A 15,840-nucleotide genomic window follows, 5' to 3' on the forward strand; every position below is an offset into this window, starting at 1 on the left:
TAACCATCAACTGATTTTTCCAGTGTGTAGCCCAGGATTTCACAGTTCAACTTGCATACATTGGCTACTTTCATATGTTACACATATACCAATTATTTATGTAAAGCTGACTATAGCCCCTTTCACATTGCAGTTTTAACACGGCATATTGCCGATTTTTAACTGCTTTAAAATGGTACCAGCTGCAATATGAAAGCTCCACAATCAATTTACCGGTTACAAAATACCGGTATTTTTAAACATGTTAAAAGCAGGATCCTACACGTTTCAGAGCCGTTTTTTCCTGCAGTCTGAACAGCTCAGAAACGGTATTTGCTACAAATGATAACCACACTTGATCCCCGCCCACAAGATGGAAAAAAACATTTAAAATTAGATTGTATGGCTTTCTATGGGTAAAACGGGTTGAATCTGAAGGTACAAAAACAGTATTGAAACTGCAATATACCTTTACAACATGCAATATGAAAGGGGTTTAACTGGCTTTTGACCTGTTTTAAGACATGTTTGCAAAAACGGGTTGAAAGCAGGTTTTTGCAATGTGAAACCAGCTTATGAGTACAAACCTTTACACAGCACTTTTTACCCGTTATTTTGCCATTTTTTTACCGCATTAAAACGGTAATTTGTGCAGTCTGAAAGGTCCTTCACAACACTGAACCCGTTTTAACCCATAGAAAACAGTGGATGAAAAAAAAAATGGGTCTGAAACGGGTAGGACCCTGCTTTATTAGTGTTTAGAAATACCAGTTCAATAGAAACGGTAAGTTTCTATTGAACTGGTATTTCTAAACACTAATTCTACCCGTTTCAGACCCGTTTTTTTTCATCCACTGTTTTCTATGGGTTAAAACGGGTTCAGTGTTGTGAAGGAACAAAAACTGCATTGAAATACAGTTTAAGGACAAAAATTGCACTGAAATACAGATTAAAGACATGCAGTGTGAAAGGGGTTTTAACTGGCAGACCCGTTTTTAGAAACGTTTTAAAATACCTGGTCAAAGCCAGTTTTGCGGTCTGAAAGCAGCATTAATATATTAGCTTATTGTTACACACAATTAGTTCTTAAGTGATCTTGTTTTTTTGTCCAGAGATACTCTTACCTGAATACATTCATTTTATATAAAGCTTGAAATAGTATCAAAGCATCAGCAGCCTCAAGAGCCTGTAAAAGTAATACTGCTTTCATATTGCAGAAATGGGTAATGACACGGTATTCTTAAATGGGACTTTAAAATGGGTCTGAGCCTTGAGACCTTTCACATTGCAGGTGAAAACCGTTTTAAAAATCATTTAATACCATTCAAACATTCAACCCGTTTAACCCCAAGGGACACGTTTCAAGCCATTGAAATAGAGCTGTTCAAACTGCCAAAAAAACGGCTTTGAACCGTGTAGGACTCTGCTTTTTAACCGTGTTGAAATACCGGTTAACTTTAACCGGTAAATCAACTATGGCACTTTCACATTGCAGCCTTAAATGTTTTAAAATGGAAAAAACAACAACAATATACCGTTTTAAAAGTGCGATGTGAAAGGGGTACAAATGTGTAGTTAGGCATGACTACAAACATTTAAAATAAAAATAAAAAATTAGGACAAAATAATCCCTGCCCTCTATCCAGTGAAGCCCCGCCAATGATATGCCCAGATCCAGCCCATTTTTGCATAAAGACACTCACAATTTTTAGTTGTTCATGTCTGTTATTGTTCGAGAATGGGTATAGTCCAGCCAAAAGCAGTACAATTGATAAATGTTGTCTGTATCATACTTTAAAGGTCACTGGAAAAAGCTTTGACAGAAATGACTGACTTGCTGAGCAGCTAATTATTTGCAAGTTTTCACTGGCAAGAAACTTAAAGATGACCCTAAGCTATTTCATTCAATGACTATGAAGGAAGCATGTGTGCATTCACTGAGCTGAATCAAGTACGAGTATCAAAGCTTGACTTTACCCATAATGGACTAAGCAGTGAAATGAATGTCAATTTTGTGCATACATTGAAATAGGTGTTAGGAACTTGGTTAAGGGACTTCATCGAGACTTGGGGGTACGTTTAATAAAGCTTCTAAAAATGAAAAGAAGAGATGTTGCTCACAGAAACCAATCAGATTCTGTATACTATTTTGCTATTGCATCCTTGAAAATGCTAGATATAATCTGATTGGTTGCTATGGGCAACATCACCTCTTTTCATTTTTAGAAGCTTTAGTAAATTTACCCTTAGGGGAGATTTATCAAAGCTTGGAGAGAGATTTAAATATAATTTTACAGGCTGTGTTTGAAAGATGATAGTTAGAAGCTGATTGGCTGGTGCTGTATCTGTCTCCACTTTATCTTTCTCCAAGCTTTGATAAATTCCCCCTTTAAAATGTAACAATCAGAGCACAGTACTGCTCATTGTGAACATGCAAAAGTGCAGGCTGGGTGGAAGCACACATGTTGTTTTCGGTGTCGTGAGCCCAGCTATATACAAATTGATCTGGTTAGATATTTTATCACATTAACCACATCGGTGATGGGTATAAAAAATCTTACACTCAACCAGCACGTGCATTGGTAGGTATTCCAAATGAATGTAGCTGTACTCATTCTCCATTTTTAGTGTTTGTCAATTCCTTTTTCATTCCTTTGCATTCTCGTGCTGTTAACACTGCCACTCCACCTGTCACCAGTGCCTTTGGGCCTGCCACTTCCAGTGCTGGAGGCATATTCATTACAATTGTAAGCACCTGCACCTATGCCATTGTTTAGCGTCAACCCCAGTATCAACGCCACCCCGAAGCGTGGCGAGCCCCGCGTGGGGCGGCGGAACGCATCCTCCGACCTTTTCATACCCCCACTATCCACGTCGGCGTGGAGCTGAATCTATATAGTGTGGCGAGCGCAGGAGGAAGGTACTCGACCTATAAGGCCTTTGCCCATCGGGGGAAGGGGGTCACTGCGGATGCACTGTGTGCTGGAGAGGAATGATATGGTCGTTGAAGTTGTTGGCCCTACACGGACAGATCCTTGTGTCACCAGCTCCCGGGCCCCCAGTGAATCCTTCTGTCTGCAGGCAGCTATTTATCTCACTGGCCATCTGGAAGCAGGATGCCCACTGACACTGTTTGTTCTGGTGCCGCTTTAGCCACACAATGTAGTCCAGCTGGCTGGTCTGCCAAACCATGAAGGTGATTGCAGCTGCTGTGGCGGTGGCGGCACATGCAGCGTAGGCTCCATAGGAGTAGGAAGATGGTTATGTTGTCCTCTTCTTCCCCCAATGAATATGATCTCATCGCATCGCACCTCCTGCAAAATCACATGCAATTTTATAGGGTGTGCGATGCCATTATATTAGCTATACAGTAATATGATTGTATGACATACAAAGAGGTTTTAGGCACCCCCCACTATCCACGCATCCTCCAACCTTTTCATACCCCCATTATCCACGTCGCAGTGGAGTTGATTTTATATAGTATGGGGAGCACAGCGAGCCACCAAGACCGAAGCACGGCGAGGGGACGCGGGATACATGTAAAGTAATCCACGTCCGCTCGCCACACTATATAAAATCAACTCCTTGCTGACGTGGATAGTGGGGTATGAAAACGCCGGAGGACGCGTTCCGTTGCGCTCGCCACACTTCAGAGTGGCATGGATAGTGGGGGGGGGGGGGGGGCGTAAAACATCATTGTATGTCATACAATGATATTATTGTATAGCTAATGTAATGGCATTGCACACCCTATAAAATCACATGCGATTGCATGCGATTTTGCGGGAGGCGCGATGCGATGCAATCCCCTGGGGCATACAGAGCAGTGAATAAATTACATTAAAAAATCGCATCGCATCGCATGGCTTTAAAAAGGCCCATGCGATGCGATGCGATTTCACTATGTTAACGTATGTAGGAAATCTGTGCGCCGTGCTAGGAAACAAGTACCTTCCCATTTTATTTTGTATTTGTTTCCCTCTGATTATTTTGTTGGAATTTGTTTCTTAGATTTTGGAGGTTGAAACATAGTGGTTTCCACAAAAACGTCTTTGCGGTTTGTCTATAAAACATAACCTAATTTCAAAGGCTAAAATATATTTAGGGCTAATGTGTATTAATAGAATATATTCACACCAAGGCTGACCTCACAACTTTATAAAACATAATGGGGGAAATTTACTAAGAATACGAATACGATATTTCGTATTCATATTCTTAATACGAATGAATACGACTGCATATGGCTGTTTCAGCCATATGCAAATTCGTGTTCAGGAGGGTTATTTACAAATATGACTGCTTTGTAACCCTCCGTATATACGGCCGCTAATAGAAATTCGTATAGCCAGTCTGCACGGATCAGTCAGATCCGTGCAGGCTGCAGTATGTAAAAAAAATAATAATTGAAAAATAAATATAAAAAAAAAACTGCGTGGGGTCCCCCCCACATCCTTAACCAGCACCAGGCTGAAAGAGCCGGGGCTGGTAATAAAAAAAATCAGGAAACCCGGCAAATAGGGGTTGCCCAATTTTTTAAAACCAGCCCCAGGCTCCAGGGCCAGGTCTGGTTCCCAAAGTACAAGGGACAAAATGAGTAGGGGTCCCCCGTATTTTAAGAACCAGCCCCAGGCCCAACCAGCCAGCAGGGTAATGCCACAGCCGGGGGGAGACTTTTTATACAAGTCATTCATCCCTACCGACCAATCAGCCTGGCCAGGGGCCCTGGCGGAGTGGGGACCCCCCCCAATAAAGGCCCCTCCCCTCCAGGACTTACCTGACCAGGCTGAAGCCTGGTGCTGTCCCTGTAGACCCTGGGCTGTGGTCACCGGGCTGATTCAGTGTAAAAAGATAGAAATAAACCATTGGGTTTTGCTGAGAAACTATTAGTCCCAGCAAGGCTGGAACGCATACTGGGACTTGGAGAACCACAAGTCCCAGCATGCGGCCCATTAAAGGGCTTGCTGTGACTTTCAGTTCCACAGCAAAACCAATAGTTAAATAAATACACACGGACACATCAGAAAAATAAAACTTTAATACATACATAGCCCATACATACTGATACTTACATATCTTGAGCCCATAGGTAACCCTCGGTCTTGTTCCGGTGTCCTGGTCTTGGTCCGTGTCGGCGTCCGGGTCCGGGGTCCGATGTAATCCATAGGGGACCTGTGGAAGCAAATTAAACTTACAAGTCTCCTCCTGCGAAGATCTGTCCTCTTCTCTCCTGAAGTAGTCCAGGTCTTCGCCAAACAAAAAAACTGTCGGTACACTGTCATGAACTAATAGGAGAGACGCTGATGGTTCATGTACAGCGCCTCTCTGAAGAATGCTTCTATTGGCCGCCCAGCGGCCAATCAGGAGCCGCTAGGCGCGCGCGGGGGGGAAACAGCTACGGGCTCCACACGGGGATGACTGGCCTCCCCACCAGTCACCCGCTCCAACCCGGTCTAAAGGGGGAGGTGGGTTGTTGAGGAAATGTGCGGGCATGCTCACCTGGCTTCAGGGAAGTGACTTGCTCCAAACTTCCGCCCCCAGTGGCCGGTGCCTAAGGAAAATGCCTAAAGCTGCCTAGTGGTGGCGCCGGCCCTGAGTATGAGTGGATGATTGTAGTATGTAATAAAGTTTTACTATGTGTATGTGTCTGTTTTTTTGGTACTTGTGAGTTATCCGGGCTCCCGATTTTTTGATTGTATGCCTTAAGTTAAGGCATACAATCAGATGCGATGCGATGCGATATCGCATCGCATCGCATCCGACCATCGGATGCGATGACCCGATTTTTCCATAGGAATCAATGTTAAAATGGACTGAGTCCATTTTAACATGGAATTCAATGGGAAAAAGGGGTCCTTTTCATACCCCTACTATCCAAGTGGGCATGGAGTTGGATATAAATCTGTGGCGAGCGTAGCGAGCCACCGAGCCCGAAGCGTGGCGAGCGAAGCGTGCCCCGCGAGGGGACGGTATTCCGTGTCCACAGGTTTATATCCAACTCCATGCCCACTTGGATAGTAGGGGTATGAAAAGGACCCGATTTTCCCATTGAATTCCATGTTAAAATGGACTCAGTCCATTTTAACATTGATTCCTATGGAAAAATCGGGTCATCGCATCGCATCGCATCCGATGGTCGCATGCGATGCGATGCGATGTCCCGATCCGACCCGATTTAAAAATCGGGAGCCCGGATAACTCATAAGTACCGTTTTTTTCACTATTTGTACTGTTGTGGAACTCCAAGTACCTGCATGTGGTGCAGGCTTGCTTGGACTCATAGTTACACAACAATTCACAATATTTGTTCTATTTTTTACACAAACATCAGCCCTGTGCCCACTGCACAGGGGCAGCGGGGACAGCCCCGGGCTTCAGTCTGGGCAGGTAAATTCTGGAGGGGGAACACCACTTCACCAGGATCCCTGCCCAGGCTGACCAGTGAGGGGGTGAATGCTTTGGCTGGGGGAACTTGTATAAAAAGTCTCCCTCTGGCTGTGGCATTACCCTGCTGGCTGGTTGGGCCCTGTGCTGGTTGTTGAAATACAGGGGACCCCTACTCATTTTGTCCCCTGTATTTTGGGAACCAGGACCAGCCCTTGAGCCTGGTGCTGGCTATATAAAATCCAGAGGACTCCTATTTGGTTTGCTCTGTGATTTTTTTGAAACCAGGATTGCCTCTTTGAGCCCGGGGCTGGTTATGCTCAGGGGTGATACCCCACCTCATTTTGTTATTTCATTAAAAAAACACTGCATATTACCATGTCTCCAAAATCGCACATTTTCATGACTAAAAATAAGACCATATTGCACTTTTCAGCCACTAATTCGCATCCTATTAAATAGTAATTTTTTTCAAAATCTTCCCGATTTCGGAAAATGCCATAATGAGCGATTTCAAAACCTTACTAAACATCGCATCCCAATTTAATGTAACCCTTTGTGTCTGACTTTATAGAGCAGTTTTCTATGATATTTTCCCATTATATCGGTCGAGTTGCATGTTTAACATGGGGAAAACATTTTGAGCCGACTTTTTATGTGCCACTCTTGAAAATGGATGCTATTACATTGGCCGACTTTGCAAAATCTCTCTTTTGTGGAAAAAAGTTGTACCAAACCTGTTTCCCATGACATCCCGGCTTACAGGTTTTATGTTGGCTCAAAATAATTCTAGGTATTTCAATTATCTGTGAGTTCTTTTTATTTTAAGAAAGAAGCAAAATTGTATCTGTATTGTGAGGAAATCCTCAACCGTCCACAACAGCTGGTAATTGATTGCTACACTGCATATGGCTATTAGCCCTAACTAACCAAAAGCTATTGTGCTGAAACAATATGCTAGGACAAATACCATTCTATCCCTCCAAGCATACGTTCCACATCAATAAAACATAAAAGAGGAAAAACATGTTTTTGCATTTATAATGCAACCTTTTCAGTAAATGAAAACTTCTTTATAGTTACTCTTTCTCTCCCAGCATAAGATCTTTGGACATATGGATGATCCTGCATTAGTATATTGGGTGGTATCATTTTACATTTTTAATGTATTGAAGATAAGACAAGTCATTTCTAATTCTATGTCGTGTTAACCCTTTCAGCCACAAAGATTTCAGTAGTTCATAAGCTTGTAAGCAGGGAGGCCTGTTACCACTTTGTGTGGCTATACCCAGGCATTTTGTTTCGATTGTCCATAATTAAAAAAGTGCTGCAAAATACATTATGCTGGCATAAAAGAAATAACATTTAATCATTTTGTGTTTACTCAGGAGACCAGGTAAAAGTTTGTTATTTATCATTACTTTATATATTGATTTCATCAGAAATAATAATAAAGCGTAATATAATGTGACAAGATTAATGGAATAATAGTGGGAGACAGGTGTATTTCATTCATATTTCTTACCTATGTGTTTTAAAACACCGGGAATATTGTATTGGTTCTGCTTTTGTCTTTTAATAAGAAATGAAAAGGGTTCCTGGGGTTGGATAGAAGAAGAGAGGGAGAGTTCTTCATCAATTTAGGTCCAGTACAGATCTTTGGGCTATTAGCCTAAAGCCTCGTACACACGGGGGAGATATTTTGCTCAGCCATATATTGCTAGCAATATATGGCTGAGCTATATATTGCTCAGTTTCTCCTTTACATCAGCAACCAGAGATGGTCGCTGATGAAAGGGAACCTCTCCTGGCGGTGCCGCAGAAGTAAACAGCTGGTAGCAGGAGCAAGCTCCTGTGACCAGCGATTTGAACGGGGCTGAAAACGGGAGTGCGCACCCGGCGATTTATCGCCTGGGCACACTCCCATCACTGGCAATATAGTCACCTGCGACCATATTTCCAGCGATTTCAGCCCCTATCGCTCCTGTGTGTACACAGCTTAAAGCCCCGTACACACGGGGGAGATATATTGCTCAGCCATATATTACTAGTAATATATGGCTGAGCAATATATTGCTCAGTTTCTCCTTTACATCAGCGACCAGAGATGGTCGCTGATGAAAGGGAACCTCTGCCGGCGGTGCCGCAGAAGTAAACAGCTGGTAGCAGGAGCAAGCTCCTGCGACCAGCGATTAGAACGGGGCTGAAAACGGGAGTGCGCACACGGCGATTTATCGCCGGGGCACACTCCCATCACTGGCAATATGGTCGCCTGCGACCATATTTCCAGCAATTTCAGCCCCTATCGCCCCCGTGTGTACACAGCTTTACACAAGGCTAATTAGAGCTTTCAGCTGTATGGATGTGTTAAAAAGATGATAGATTAGACCAGTGGTCTCCAACCTTTTTGGGGGCGGGAGCTACTCGCGACAAAATAAACCGCCCGAAGAGCTACTAAAATAAAAAAATATGCATAATAGCCAATAAATGCCCTTTACACATTATGCCACACACCGCAATGCCCCAGACACAAAATGCCACACACTGCAATGTCCACTATGCTGCATACATACCTCCCAACACTGGAGGTAGAGGAGAATGGACATCCCAAAATTAGGGGGTTCACCTACTACCGTGGTACTCCTGCAAGGCTACATCCCCATTTTTTTTGCTGTGGGGGCATGGTCAGCGCTCTAAGAGCTGTAGCCACATGGGGTGAGGCCAATGAAAATGGTGGTGAGAAACATATATGCCCCCAATAGTGCAGTGCCAGATACACATATGCCCCCAATAGTGACAGATACACATATGCCACCAATAGTGCAGTGCTAGATACACACATACCCCCAATAGTGCCAGATACACATATGCCCCCAATGGTACTTGTGAGTTATCCGGGCTGCCGATTTCTAAATCGGGTCGGATCGGGCACATCGCATCGCATCGCATGCGACCATCGGATGCGATGCGATGCGATGCGATGACCCGATTTTTCCATAGGAATCAATGTTAAAATGGACTGAGTCCATTTTAACATGGAATTCAATGGGAAAAAGGGGTCCTTTTCATACCCCTACTATCCAAGTGGGCATGGAGTTGGATATAAACCTGTGGCGAGCGTAGCGAGCCACCGAGCCCGAAGCGTGGCGAGCGGACACAGAATACCGTCCCCTCGCGGGGCTCGCTTCGCTCGCCACACTTCGGGCTCGGTGGCTCGCTACGCTCGCCACAGGTTTATATCCAACTCCATGCCCACTTGGATAGTAGGGGTATGAAAAGGACCCCTTTTTCCCATTGAATTCCATGTTAAAATGGACTCAGTCCATTTTAACATTGATTCCTATGGAAAAATCGGGTCATCGCATCCGATGGTCGCATGCGATGCGATGCGATATCGCATCGCATCGCATCTGATTGTATGCCTTAACTTAAGGCATACAATCAAAAAATCGGCAGCCCAGATAACTCACAAGTCCCCCCCCAATAGTGCCAGATACACATATGTTCCCAAGGGGCCAGGTATGCCCCCACAGTGTCAGATACAAACACACACACTGTGCCCTATAACATAAAAAAAAAATAGCCAGCAGATTTAAAATTGGGAGCCAAAAGAATTTTAATTAACAGACCTGCAGGGTACATGCCCAGTGGGGATACCACACACACTGCCCTCTGGTGGGTAGGTGGCATACAGGGATGAGGAGGATGCCCCGTAGTTGGTAGGTGGCACACAGGGATGAGGAGGATGCCCTGTGGTGGATAGGTGGCACACAGGGATGAGGAGGATGCCCCGTGGTGGGTAGGTGGCACACAGGGATGAGGAGGATGCCCTGTGGTGGGTAGGTGGCACACAGGGATGAGGAGGATGCCCCGTGGTGGGTAGGTGGCACACAGGGATGAGGAGGATGCCCCGTGGTGGGTAGGTGGCACACAGGGATGATGAGGATGCCCCGTGGTGGGTAGGTGGCACACAGGGATGGGAAGATGCATATTGTTTGGATGGAGGGATCAGTTAGGATGCGCCACTGTTTGTAACACAGAACAATGGTGGTGGGCTTGCTCACCCTGGGTGTACTGTACTTGATGCTGCCACGCTCCCAGCGAGATACATATCCCCAGGACACATATCCCCAGAACACTGTTCAGCCCGGGCCCCCGCCTCCAGTTACACTACTCCTCAGCCCTCGGCAGTGAAATATGACTCACCAACCACATTGATGTTAGCATCCAGCAACCTCCCTCCAGATCTAGTTCCTGATCTTACTGCAGTAGAGGTCCGACTGGCGGCGGCTCCTCCGCGGACACTACATAGGCAGCAGCAGTGCATCCCATCTACTCCCTCTCCAGCGGCAAGTCTCCCTCTCATTGGGACCCCGGATCCCGGTCTCTTGCATCGGCAGCAGTGGGGGTCCTGCATATACCCACTCCGGGAGTCTGACGATGTGGGGAGACACATGCCGATCCGGGCAGAGCGCATCCCGGGGGACGCAGGCATACTTGCCGCCAAACGACAACCGCATTCATGTCAAAGGTCAGACGAGCTACTACAAATCACCAGGCGAGCCACCCGTCGCTCGGGTTGGCGATCCCTGGATTAGACCATAAAGTTTCTATGCTACTGAGATCTAATGAACTGTACAACACTTTTGTTGGTAAACTGCTCAATCAGAGGTCTGTCACTCAGGTGCCAAAAGGGAGGGGTAATTCTGGTTAGGATTATTATGTAGATAGAAACATAGAATTTGACGGCAGATAAGAACCACTTGGCCCATCTAGTCTGCCCCTTTTTTTAAACATGTTACCTCAAACCATATTTGATCCTTATTTTTTTGTAAGGATATCAATATGCTTATTCCAAGCATGTTTAAATTGTACTACTGTATTTGCGTCTACCACCTCTGATGTAGGCTATTCCACTTATCTACTACTCTTTCTGTGAAGTAATTCTTCCTCACATTTCCCCTGAATCTTCCTCCCTCTAGTTTCAGTGCATGTCCTCGTGTTCTGTTGCTCCTCTTCCTGTGAAGAATGTCTCCCACCTGTACCTTGTTAAAACCCTTGATATATTTGAAAGTTTCTACCATGTCCCCCCTTTCCCTTCTCTGCTCTAAAGTATACATATTAAGATCTTTTAATCTTTTCTTTTTTTTTAAATTCATTAATTTTTTATTGATTTTTCACACACAATTAAACAAGTCAAACAAACAAATAGACACGGCATTGTATAGGTGGTATATATCCAGGTAAAAACTTAGCATAGTGCAATCATACCAAAGGAGACAAGTATTTATTACAGGATATAAGAAATAATTCCCATATATTTCTACCAACAGAAATACCCGAAGGCGCCATTCGGGTAAGTGTCTGGTGTAAAAGTAGCGGGAATGTACATAAAACGGTCTTATGAAAACTAAATGGACAATCCCCTCTGTCACATAGTATAAACAGAATCTTTGTATCCACTCAAGCTGCAATCAACATAGGATAGTAAGAACGACGTGTCTAACAAGAAATAAAATAAAACCCCCACAAAGCAACCCCCCAATTAACCCCCCTCCCTGTATGACCTAAACCCCAACCCAGGTATACTTGGATCCCTTAAATAGTGCCCAACAATCCCCGCCTACTAACTATCTATGTCCCCCAACCCACCCACCCACCCACCCAAATGTGTAGGGACAAAAAACTAATGACCTTGAACTGAGCGTGCACCGGCTCTCCCACCAGGAGCCTATACAGCTGAGCTGCCTCGTAATAATACCATTAAGGTAAAAAAAAAAACCTTATCAGGATATAGTTTCAATAAGAACAACAAAATCAGACAAGGACAAAATAGGATTAGATAGCATATAACACGGTTAATAATAGGAAGTGATCACATTCGGACATAACCTCTTCATTAGAGAAAGAAACCACATCTTCAGTCGGGCCAAGCACAAACGTCCTGATATGGGATAAGTATAGCGCTAGTCCTATCCCCATACAGTCCAGAACATTCAGCAGTAGATTCACTGCATGTAGATATTAGAGGTTTCAGGATATCCAGCAGTGGCAATGGTAGCCACATCATGAGCATCCTGGCGATCCCACAGTACTGCAGCATGGAGGTACAGCGGTCTATCGATCCAGAGAAAGTCTCATAAAGAAATCGGTTTCCATCGCATGCACGTTTTATAGGCGTAGCAGGATTGTTATAAGTGAGCAGAATAGACCCATCACCAGCTTGGAGCATATTCATGGCGCGTAAGAGGACAGGTATATTCACATACCAAGCTGCAACATTCGCATGAGAGAGAGGGGTACAGTAATCAAGGAGAGCTGTTTTATTTTCGTCCTTCCCATATGTAGGAGTAGAGAGGGCAGAAGGAGTCTCTATCTGTGTAGCCTGTAGGTGTTCAGGAGCTAGAGATGTAGAACAGACAGATACATCAGATATAGCCCTGTCGTCACCATCTGCGAGGGCATAGGAAGGGGACAAATTTCCCTGTCGCAATTCCTCAAGTTTAAAAAGGATTCTTTGGGTTGAGGCTTGTATAAAGTCAAGGAGATGAGCGATGGCCATGGTTATGGTGGAGAACAAATAAATTGTACAAAGTATATAGTATGACACCGATGTGTAAGGTAATATATAAAATAATATTCAGCACTCTGCTGCTGACTTTATAGCTTGAAGTAGAGATGGAGAGCACAGTAGCAGAAACCCAGACTGCAGATTATCAGGAGTAAACGATAGACTCACCGCTACAGATAAGCCACGTGCTCCTTGCAGAAACGCTGGCCAGGAGAGTCAAAGATGGCCACGGCTCTGTACGATCACCAAGATTGTCAGCTGAGTGGCAGCGGGCGGCGGGTATGACCAGTCCGGACTGTCAGTCTGTACAGGCAGTCACCGACAAAAAGGACAAAAACTGCACTGAAATACCGTTTAAAGACATGCTGTGTGAAAGGGGTTTTAGCTGGCAGACCTGTTTTTAGAAACATTTTAAAATACCTGGTCAAAGCCAGTTTTGCGGTCTGAAAGCATCATTAGCAACAATCCCCCAGATGTGCTACTGGGGGGGGGGGGGGGTATCTTTAGAAGATAAACAGTAAATAGATAGGCAGTCAATTGGTCAACACTAGATGGTAACAGTCAGCAAGTTGATATGGTCAAAATTATGCCAGTTAAATGGTCAACACAGAAATGGTTGACATGATTTTTCATGATATTTAGGGTTAGGGTGAGAGCTAGAGTTAGGTATAGGTACTTGGGGAAAGGTTAGAGACATGAAGCTAAATGTTGGCATCCCTAAATTTGGACAATTGGACGTTGTATGTGTTTCACTTATAAGGCGTGTTGATCGACATAAGCATAAGCCTGTTGTCAGCTGCATCTCATGCGCTGAGTATAGGGTATTTCTTTCTAATGGGGTGGGCCTACCTGTTCACATAAGGGAAACATAGCAGTTAAGCTTTTGTACCATTCCTAAATGACTCATAATAGCTAATTTGCAAAACATCATAGTTTAAAATAAATATGTATTTTTATTTTTACCGAATAGGAAATAAGGTCTCATTGTGTTTCTAGTAAATGCCTAGCAGTGCTTATTTGCGTTTCAGGTTTCCTGAATATTTTCTATCCTCCCCTTCTTGAAACATTTATTTTATAGCCTGTAGTATAAGTAATGTAACAATGATGTCACTAATCTGGGTATTTGTTGGAACTTGACTAATTCTTTAGCAACACCAAATGTATCACTTCCTCTTGTATCATGAATATTATCAATCCCTCAAGCTAGACGCATCCTGATTTAATTTTTCCTTGTTCCTTTTTGTGGATTCAGATGAGTTAATTATTAGCAAAATAAAAGGATGAGCGCCTCCTATGATCAAAATCAATATAGATGGACAATGAATCTTCACTTATTCAAATAAAAGAAAGATACATCCCTTAATGCCAATGTAGGTCACGACTAAAAAAGGGGCAGACTAGATGCGCCAAACGGTTCTTATCTGCCGTCAAATTCTATGTTTCTATGTATCTATGACTGCTCATTCTCATTCCATCTTGTTGTGTTGAGCCTTGTCTTATTGAAAATTCACACATATCGAGCTCATGTGGATTCCATTACTTGAAACCCACCAGTACTAATTGCTGATGGGGAATTACAGTACAAGCATTCAGGGAGGGTTATGTAATTTATGTGAGGGTAACGAGCTATGTACAGTATGCAGCTCAATCTGATATTATCATCATAGCTGCATGCATTGCTGGGGACCCAGTGACATAACTGAATGATGTAGTTAAACAATATGGTTGAGTGTGTGTGTTCTATATTGTTTACACAGCAGTACCGCCCATATAATTAACCATATCGGTGGTGCCTCTAATGTTGTAGTATGTATGGGGCATACAGTAAGTCACTTCGTATCCCCAATCCTAGAACACATAGTGATAAGGGTGAATGCATGTGCACAGGATTTGTACTATGCATGAGCAAATCTATGGGGGAGGGGGGGTGATTTAGCAGTAATCGATCCCCAGTGGGCGTTCAACCGGGTGGTATTTCAGTGCTCAGTAAGTAGCAAATTTTGCTGCTTACTGAGCCAACATGAACTAGGCCCTTTGACTACAGAGAATAGTATGAAATCATTGCAATAAAGGCTATGCAAAGTCACAAATCCTAATAGTAGAATTCTACCTATTATTAAATTATTACTGATGTATATAAGCAATTCGCTAGAGTAATAATGTTTTATAAACTATAGGATTATATTATACAGTATATGTCAGTAACTTATAAAACATTATTTTAAATATTTCATAAATTTACTATTTAATTTATTTTGCTGCATTTTAAATATATTTCCACCAGTGAAGATTGGTTATTAATGCAAACAATTCAAACAAGTTACCTTTCATGAATGATTTTTATTGTGCAAAAAAACTGTATATAACAATTGCTCTTTTCAATAACAATGTCCAGTCACTTAGGCTGGAGGATATGTATTCCTTCAAGGACAATTTGTCTATACAGAATGAAGTAAATCAAATAGAATAAATGGAAAGAAAAAATAGAAAAAAAGAAAAAGAAAAAAGAAAAAAGAAAAAAAGTAAAAAAAGTATCACTGCTTTTTTACTTTTTTTCTTTTTTCTTTGTCTTTTTTTCTATTTTTTCTTTCCATTTATTCTATTTGATTTACTTCATTCTGTATAGACTAATTGTCCTTGAAGGAATACATATCCTCCAGCCTAAGTGACTGGACATTGTTATTGAAAAGAGCAATTGTTATATACAGTTTTTTTGCACAATAAAAATAATTTATTTTACCAACTTGTAGAATCTTAGTGACAGAGCGCAGCACTGAAACCAAAATTCCTATATTGTAATCCACAACGGACATAGTCACCCGTTCTGAGTGCAGCTGCTAGTCCTAGGGACAAACCAATAGAATCTTTGCGCAGGTATACCTAAAACAGCCCCCTGTTTTTTC

The sequence above is a fragment of the Crinia signifera genome, chromosome 6 (assembly GCF_055691185.1).
Source record: "Crinia signifera chromosome 6, ASM5569118v1, whole genome shotgun sequence".
Taxonomy (NCBI): domain Eukaryota; kingdom Metazoa; phylum Chordata; class Amphibia; order Anura; family Myobatrachidae; genus Crinia; species Crinia signifera.